At 43.7% G+C, this 9,290-nt stretch overlaps 2 protein-coding genes and 1 long non-coding RNA gene across 3 annotated transcripts in view; 1 reads left to right on the top strand and 2 right to left on the bottom strand.

The window, feature by feature from the left end:
• LOC145359058 (phosphoethanolamine/phosphocholine phosphatase-like) overlaps positions 1-2,641 on the bottom strand; it is a 39,837-nt gene extending 37,196 nt beyond the window's left edge. Inside the window, exon 1 of the mRNA XM_080213425.1 lies at positions 2,549-2,641. The gene's annotated coding sequence lies outside the window, so the exon portion shown is untranslated. The remainder of the gene's footprint in view (positions 1-2,548) is intronic.
• The window catches only part of eftud2 (elongation factor Tu GTP binding domain containing 2), a 112,131-nt gene extending 109,484 nt beyond the window's left edge, over positions 1-2,647 (bottom strand). The window contains exon 1 of the mRNA XM_080213419.1: positions 2,549-2,647. The gene's annotated coding sequence lies outside the window, so the exon portion shown is untranslated. The remainder of the gene's footprint in view (positions 1-2,548) is intronic.
• Positions 1-9,290, top strand: part of LOC145359060 (uncharacterized) — an 84,767-nt gene that overhangs the window by 59,931 nt on the left and 15,546 nt on the right. The window lies entirely within an intron of this gene.

Raw genomic sequence — 9,290 nt, forward strand, 5'->3', positions numbered from 1 at the left:
AAGTGAAAATTCCAACAGGATTAGTGGGATACCTTAGGGATCTGTGCTAGGACACCAACTGTTCACATTATATATTAATGATTTGGACGAGAGCGCTAAATGAATGATCTCCAAATTTGCAGATGATACGAAGTTGGGTGAGAGGATGAGCCGTGAGAAAGATGCAGAGATGCTTCAGCATGATTTGACAGGCTGAGCGAGTGGGCAGAAGCAGTATAACGTGGATAAATATGATGCCATTAAACACTTAGAAAATTCTAACAGGATGAGACAGATAGATTCAGAAAGAATGTTCTCAATGGTGGGGGCATCCAGAACTAGGAGTTATAGTTCGAAGATAAGGGGTAAACCTTTTAGGACTGAGGTGAGGAGAAATTTCTTCACTCAGAGATCAAAGGATACAAGGGGATGGCAGGAGCAGGGTATTGAATGTGATGATCAGCCATGATCAAAATGAATGGCAGAGCAAGCTTGAAGGGCCAAATGGCCTACTGCTGCTTCTAGTTTCCATGTTTCTATGTGTGATGGAATATTCTTTACTCACATGCAGTGAGTGCAGCTCCAACAGAAGTTAAGAGGTTCCATGCCACCCTGAATAAAGCAACTCCACTTGATCAGCAGCCCAAACACCAGCTCAAACGTTCATTTCCTTCAATGGACCCACAACCCCTGTGACCTGGGAGAACAAGGGCAGCAGGCACACAGGAACTCTGCCACCTGCAAGTTCTTCTCCAACGCACACATCATCCTCACCTGGAATTATATCAGTGTTCGAACTCCTCAAAACAGACTGTAGTAATTCAAGACACCTCACCACCAACTTCTCAGGGGCAACTAGGAATGGGCAATAAATGCTGGCCTTGTCAGTGTCACTCATATCCAATGAAATTATGGGTGGGTGGTTGGAAAGAGAAGGAAACTGACAACGTTGGTGGGATAGGGATATTAGTGTGGATTAATGACTACCAAAACAAAGTGGATAGACAATAGTGAGAATTAGAACCTACATGGAGAACTAACAAATCAGAGGCCCTCATGAATCATAGAATAGAATCCTCCATGGCCTCCTGAATGGAGGTCATTCAGCCCATTGGCAACAATCCGACAACAATACACTAAGGGGCAATTTGGCATGGTCAATCCACCTAACCTGCACATCTTTGGTCTGTGGGAGGAAGCTGGAGCACCCAGAGGAAGCCCATGCAGACGCAAACATGCAAACACCACACAGACAGTCACCCAAGACTGGTACTGAACCCGGGTCTCTGGCTCTGTGAGGCGGCAGTGCTAACCACTGTGCTCCCTTGCCATGATGGTCACTTCCAATCACTTCCGTTCTTGCACGTTTTTATTCATTCATGGGACGTGGGCATTACCAGCTGGCCAGCATTTATTGCCCATCCTGAGTTGACCTTGGGAGGGCAGTTGAGGCAACCACATTTGCTGGGGCTCTAGAGTCACATGTAGGCCAGACCAGCCAAAGGTGACAGGTTTCCTTCCCTAAAGGACATTAATGAACTATCGACTTTCTTACATCCACAATTCCTTAGACTGGCATCACAATGAGTTTTGACACAATGATGTCCCTGGATTTTATTGTGTTCCTAGCTGCTCCCGGAGTTCGGGGGGGGGGGGGGGGGGGTTGGATCTGGGGGGACCATGAGCACTGTGATGACATCTGTCTGTAACACTTTGCTGCAGAGACCCCTTCATTTAACAGTCAATGCCCAGGGTGCCCCATTACATCAGCCTGCCCTTGAATAGAGGATTGGCTGCAAGGTCACTTCTGAGCCCTGGAAATATCAAGAACGGAATAGGGATTTCGCAGTTAGCTCTCTGCACAAAACCTACCTACGCCATTCACTCTGCAGAAAACGCTGTTGACATGGCCGGAGGCTTTTTATATAAAAATTCAGGACAGCACAATGAGATAAGAAGGCAATTCAAAGAAAAACTACCGGCGCCTTGTTAATTCACTAATTGATGCCAAGTGTTAAAAAAACCACACTATACAGAAATTGAGAGAGGGGGCGAGATGAGACATTGGCTTATTATTTGTCGGCTAGAATCTGTAGGCAAAACCGCTGTGAATGGCTACACAATTAATCTCAAAAGCGCCGGAAAACAGGTTCGCCTTGAAGATAAAAACTTTAAACCTTCTCCGTGCTGGGAATTGACCGTTTCAAATCCCGTCAGCCGCGGATTTAGCTGCAGATCAAACTCCCATTTATTCACAGACCAACAAATGTATCAGTGTCCCACCAGAAAGTAAACAGATGAGATCGGGTTGGGATCCTTTCTTTACGTGACCTCAACTGGGATTTGATTGAAACAAATAGACACATACACATATGTAGATAGTATCTCTCTATCTATCAGGCTAGGATTAGAATTTTTTTTACATGTTCTCAACTGGGGTTTGATTGAAACAAATAGACATACACATATGAGATACTATATAAAGAAACAAGATTTAATTCAGCAATAACCACCACCCCCCCCCCCCCCCGGTCCTACTCTCTCTTGGAGCAGGGGATCACTAACTTACCTGAATTGGAAGGTAGAGGCTGGGTGAGCTGGAAGAGGTTGAGGATGGTGTGATGAAAGGCTTGCCGCTGCTGTAGCTGAAGGGCGGCCGAGCCGGTGGTGGTGAAAAATGTTACACGGAGGTTTCCAGGAAGCAGGTAGCTAGGAAACTGCCAATCCAATAGGAGGAGCCTCCTCTGTGACGCAGCTCAGAAGCTGACCAATGGAGAGGCGGGTTGCTCTGCCTGCTGGAGAGGGAACTCGCGGGATTTGAGCACCCTTTCTGTCCCCAGCTCAGGCACAGTCACTGGGGCAGCTCTCGTTTGTCAGTTGCCATCCTGTCAGTCAATCTCCCTGTTTGACACATCACTGAAAATAGAACAGCTCGCGTTGAAATGATTATGCAATCCGAACCTTAGACAGACACACACTCAGCCTCTTTTTGTATCCTCCCGGACGGGTGCTTGTCCAAAGAATCCAAAACTATACCGCACAGCTCTGATCTCCTTTCAGCTTCAAATGCTTACCTAGTACTTAAAATAGTAATATTTATAAAGGACCAATGACATCTACTCCAGTCACCGCCAGCAGCAAGGAAGGTTTTCCATTTATTAGTGAGACAAGTCGGCTTACATTAACACTGCAATGAAGTTACTATGGCACAATGGTTAGCACTGCTGCCTCATAGCGCCAGAGAGTGGGATTCGATTTCTGACTTGGTTTACTATCTGTGGAGAGTCTGCACGTTCTCCCTGTGAGTTTCCTCTGGGTGCCCCAGTTGTCTCCTACAGTCCAAAAGACATGTTGATTAGGTGCATTGGCCATGATGAATTCTCCCTCAATATACCTGAACAGGCACCAAAGTGTAGCAACTAGGGGATTTTCACAGTAACTTCATTGAAAGCCTATTTGTGACACTAATAATAAATTTGAAACTTTATTATGAAAATTCCTTAGTGTAGAGCTAAGAGAGAAATCAGGAGGGCAAAAAAAGGGACACGAGATTGTTTTGGCATTTAAGGCAAAGGAGAATCGAAAGAGCTTCTACAAATACATAAAGGATAAAAGAGTAACAAGAGACAGAGTAGGGCCTCTCAAGGATCAACAAGGTCATCTATGTGTGGATCCACAAGAAATGGGCGAGATCCTAAATGAATATTTCTCAGTATTTCCTGTTGAGAAAAGCATGGATGTAGGAAACTTGGGGAAATAAATAGTGATGTCTTGAGGAATATACATATTACAGAGAAGGAGGTGCTGGAAGTCTTAAAGCACATCAAGGTAGATAAATCCCCAGGACCTGAAGAAGTGTATCCCAGGACATTGTGGGAAACTAGGGAGGAATTTGCGGGTCCCCTAACCGAGATATTTGAATCATCGATATTAATGAGTGAAGTGTCTGAAGATTGGAGAGTGGCAAATGTTGTGCCTTTGTTTGAAAAGGGCTGCAGGGAAAAGCCTGGGAATTACAGGCCAGTGAGCCTCACATATGTGGTGGGTAAATAGCTGGAAGGTATTTCGAGAGACAGGATCTACAGGCATTTAGAGACGCAAGTACTGATTAGGGACAGTCAGCATGGCTTTGTGAGTGGAAAATCATGTCTCACAAATTTGATTGAGTTTTTTTGAAGGAGTAACCAAGAAGGTAAATGAGGGCAGTGCGGTTGATGTTGTCTGCATGAACGTTAGCAAGGCCTTTGACAAGGTACTGCATGGTAAGTCGTTGCACAAGATTAAATCTCACAGGATCCAGGGTGAGGTATCTAAATGGATACAAAATTGGCTTCTTAACAGAAGCCAGAGGGTGGTTGTAGAGAGTTGATTTTTAAACTGGAGGCCTGTGACTAGCAGTGTGCTTCAGGGATCAGTGCTGGGTCCACTGTTGTTTGTCATTTATATTAATGATTTGAGAATAACAGGAGGCATGGTTAGTAAGATTGCAGATGACACTAAGATTACCTCCAGTTGCAACAGGATCTTGATCAATTGGGCCAGTGGGCTGACAAATAGCAGATGGAGCTTAATTTAGATAAATGCGAGGTGATGAATTTTGGCAGATTGAACGAGGGCAGGACTTACTCGGTTAATTGTAGGGTGTTGGGTAAGTTACAGAACAAAGTGATCTAGAGATACATGTTCATAGCTCCTTGAAACTGGAGTCACAGGTGGACAGAGTGGTGAAGAAGGTATTAGGCATGCTTGGTTTCATCAGTCAGAACATTGAATACAGGAGTTGGAATGTCTTGATGAAGTTGTACAAGACATTGGTACAGCCACACTTGGAATACTGTGTGCAATTCTGGCATCCTGTTATGGAAAGGATATTATTAAACTAGAAAGAGAGCGGAAAAAAATTACTAGGATGCTACTGGGACTCAATGGATTGAGTTACAAAGGAAAGCTGGATAGACTGGGATTTTTTTTCCTCTGGAGTGTAGGAGGCTGAGGGGTGACCTCATAGAGGTCTATAAAATAATGAGGGGCATAGATCAACTGGGTAGTCAATATCTTTTCCCAAAGGTAGGGGAGTTTAAAACTAGAGGATATAGGTTTAACATGAGAGGGGGGAGATACAAAAGGCTCCAGAAGGGCAATTTTTTCACGCAGAGGGTGGTGAGTGTCCAGAACAAACTGCCAGAGGTAGTAGTAGAGGCGGGTACAATTTTGTCTTTTATAAAGCATTTAGATAGTTACATGGGTACAATGGGTATAGAGGGATATAGGCTAATTGGGATTAACTTACGGGTTTTAAAAAAAGTGCAGCATGGACACGTTGGGCCGAAGGGCCTGTTTCCATGCTATAAACCTCTATGACTGCTGTATTGTCTGGCTAGATTCGAGTTGTGCATTGGTATCTTTACCTAGACAGGAACAGACTTTGGGGAATACAGACAGTGGTGAAATGAGCACATACATGATCGATGGCATGTAACGGAGAGAATTGTGAATGATTCATTTGGGAGGAGGAGTGAGGAGAAGCAATATAAATGATATGGTAACATTTTGAAAAGAACACAGGAACAGAAAAGGCCTGACAAGTCTTTGAAAGTGGCAGGATAAATTGATAAGGCTAGCAAAAAGGTATAGAGAATTACTGGCTTTGTAAACTGAGACAAGAAAATTATGTCAAACAGTCCAGTGTAGTTTTGAGAGAGCACTGCGCCATCTTTCAGATGAACCATTAAACCATTTGCTTGTTCAGGATAAAAGGATTCCATGGCGTTATACTAAAGGAGAGCAGGGCAGTTATCTCTGGTGATCTGGCCCAGATTTACTCCTCAATCAAATCAACATCAATGGAAATAGATTCTCTGATCACAATCGTATTGCTGCCGGTGGGAGTTTGCTCAGTGCAAATTAATTGCTGTGTTTCTTACATTACAACAATGACTACACTTCCCAAAGTGCTCCAATGGTTGTAAAGCATTTTGTGGTGTCTGATAGTCATGAACAATGCTCCACAAAGGTGTCCTTTTTAAACCATTACAAAATACAGGTTAAACCCCAGTCAGAAAATAGTTTTCGATTAGAATTATACAGGGGATGAACCATAGAATTCCTACAGTGCAGAAAGAGGCCATTTGGCCCATTGAGACTGCACCAACTCACCAAACAGCATCTTACCCACGCCCCACCCTACCCATGAACATGATATAGCCTTGAATATTTCATTAGCAAAATAGTAATATTCACATCACAATTACTTATTTGCGTTGCAGGAATAAATGACATACAGGACAGCATTCGCTTTATTAAAAACATCATTAAGTTATCAATAAACATGTGACTATAATAAGCACCGATGAAACTTCAAAAACAAGCTAAATAATTTTTTAAAAACAAAAATGTCAGCAGCAATGCAGCATTCTGAAGAACCAAAATGAAAAACTTCAATTATGTGAAGAAAGTAGAAAAACTGGGTTATTCTCTTAGGACAGAGAAGTTTAAAAACGGATTTGATCGTGGTGTCGAAAGGGTAACTGAAGAGAAACTAATGGGAGAAGAGTCAATAGCCAAAGGACAGAGTTTAGGATAATTGGGAAAAGAGCCAGAGCTAACACAATGAAAAATAACATGCAGTGCTTTATAATGATCTGGAATGTGTTACCTGAAAGGATGGTAAAAGTTTAAATTTATTTATTAGTGTTACAAGTAAGCTTACATTAACACTGTAATGAAGTTACAGTGAAAATCCCCTTGTCACCTACTCTGGCACCTGTTCGGGAGAATTTAGCACGGCCAATGCACCTAACCAGCACATCCTTCAGATTGCGGGAGGAAGCCTGAGCACCCAGGGGAAACCCGCACAGACATAAGGAGAATGAACAGACTCTGCACAGACAGTGACTCAAACCAGGGTCGCCGGTGCTGTGAAGCAGCATTGCTAATCACTGTGCCACCCCAAGGTAGAAGCAGTTTCAACCATTTTTAAAATGCTTGTGAGGAAAGAGAACTGGAATAGGATTAATTGGGCAGTTCTTTCAGAAAGACAGCATAAGCCCGATTGGCTGAATGGCCTCTTTCAATGCTGTGTCATTCTATGATTCCATGTACACGATGTCTTAGATTACACATTCCTGGATTTTGCAGAAAGTTGTTCATCCAAGTGGGACTTTCAATTAGCTGCGTCTGGCTTTGGTTGTAAGTCTTTATTTCTCTTATCTTTCTCTTATGAGTCAGAGATCCAGTTTTAGTTTTATTAAGTTTATTCTTGAAAGTTTATTCATTAGTCGCAAGTAAGGCTTACATTAACACTGCAATGAAGTTACTGTGAAATTCCCCTAGTTGCCACACTCTGGCGCCTATTCAGGTCAATGCACTTAACCAGCACGTCTTTCAAACTATGGGAAGAAACTGGAACATCCGAAGGAAACTCACGCAGACACGGGGAGAATGTGCAAACTCCACACAGACGGTGACCCAAGCTGGGAATCGAATCTCGGTCTCTGATACTGTGTGAGGCATGATGTGGGTATGCCGGCGTTGGACTGGCGTAAACACAGTAAAAAGTCTGACAACACCAGGTTTTAGTCCAACCTATTTATTTGATAATATTCTCACAAGCTTTCGAGGGGTTACCCTCTTCGTCAGGTGAATGGAGAGTTCTGGCCTCAGACAGAGCATATAAAGCATTATATGCTCTGTCTGAGGCCAGAACTCTCCATTCACCTGACGAAGAGGGTAACCCCTCGAAAGCTTGTGAGAATATTATCAAATAAATAGGTTGGACTAAAACCTGGTGTTGTCAGACTTTTTACTGTGTGAGGCAGCAGTGCTAACCATTGTGCCACACTGCTGAATAGATAAGTTTCTACCACAAAGATTATTAAGAGTATTTTAAAAATTGGAATTACACTAAGAACTGAGACTGATAATTAAAAACAGAAACCTTATTGGCAAAAGCATGTATATATCTTGGTGGGATGGAAGCTAGGTAGCTTGCAGGTGATGGTGTTCCCACTTTCTGCTGCCTTTGCCTTTTGAAGTGGCAGAGGACGTCGGTTTAGAAGGCACCATTGAAAGAGGCTTGGCAAGTTGCATCAATGAATTTTCTAATTGGAAACTGTACCATACACTACCACTGTGCGTCAGTAGGGGAGGGAGTGAATGTTGAAGGCAATGAATGGGGTGGTATCAAACTTCTTGAGTGCTGTTGGGGCTCATTCTTCCAGACAAGTGGAAAGCATTTCATTACACTCTTGACTTGTGCCCTGTAGGTGGTGGATAGGCTTTAAGGAGTCGGTGGGGGGATAAGTTAGTCTGCCAGCATCTGACATGTTCATGGAGCCACAGTAGTTATATGGCTAGTTCAGTTCAGTTCTGGTCAATAATAATCTGCAGGATGCTGATAATGGAGGACTCAGCAATGTTAATGGCATTGAATGTCAAGGGGAGATGGTCAAATTCTCTCTTCTTAGAGATTATCATTTACAAATGTTACTCGCCAATTACTTGCAGGTAATTATAGACCAGTGAGTTTGACATCGGTGGTAGGAAAATTATTGGAAAAAATTCTGAGGGATAGGATGTATGAGCATTTGGAGCGTTGCGATCTGATTAGGGATACGCAACATGGCTTTGAACATAAGAACATAAGAAATAGGAGCAGGAGTAGGCCATCCAGCCCTTTGAGCCTGCCCCGCCATTCAATAAGATCATGGCTGATCTGTCGCTGCTCAGTTCCACTTTCCCGCCCTCTCCCCATAACCCTTAATCCCCTCTCCTATCAAAAACCCATCAACCCGCGTCTTAAAAATATCTAGCGAGGTAGCCTCCACCACTTCAACGGGCAGAGAATTCCAGAGATTCACCACCCTTTGAGTGAAGAAATTCTTCCTCAACTCCGTTCTAAACCGCCCCCCCTTTATCTTGAGGCTGTGCCCCCTAGTCCTACTGTCCTTTTTGAGCGGGAAGAGTCTCTCCACCTCTATCCTATCCATCCCATTCATCATCTTATATGTCTCAATGAGATCTCCCCTCATTCTGCTAAACTCTAACGAGTACAAGCCTAGTTTATTCAGCCTCTCCTCATAGCTCAACCCCGGCATCAGCCTAGTAAACCTCCTCTGCACTCCCTCCAAGGCCAAAATATCCTTGCGTAAGTACGGCGCCCAAAACTGCACACAGTACTCCAGCTGCGGCCTCACCAATGCCCTATACAGCTGCAGCAAGACCTCCCTACTTTTATATTCAATGCCCCTCGCTATGAAGGCCAGCATCCCATTCGCCTTCCTGACCACCTGCTGCACCTGCAAGCTGGGTTT

This window comes from Carcharhinus amblyrhynchos, chromosome 27 (assembly GCF_965287045.1).
Source record: "Carcharhinus amblyrhynchos chromosome 27, sCarAmb.v2.hapA, whole genome shotgun sequence".
NCBI classification, from domain to species: Eukaryota; Metazoa; Chordata; class Chondrichthyes; order Carcharhiniformes; family Carcharhinidae; genus Carcharhinus; species Carcharhinus amblyrhynchos.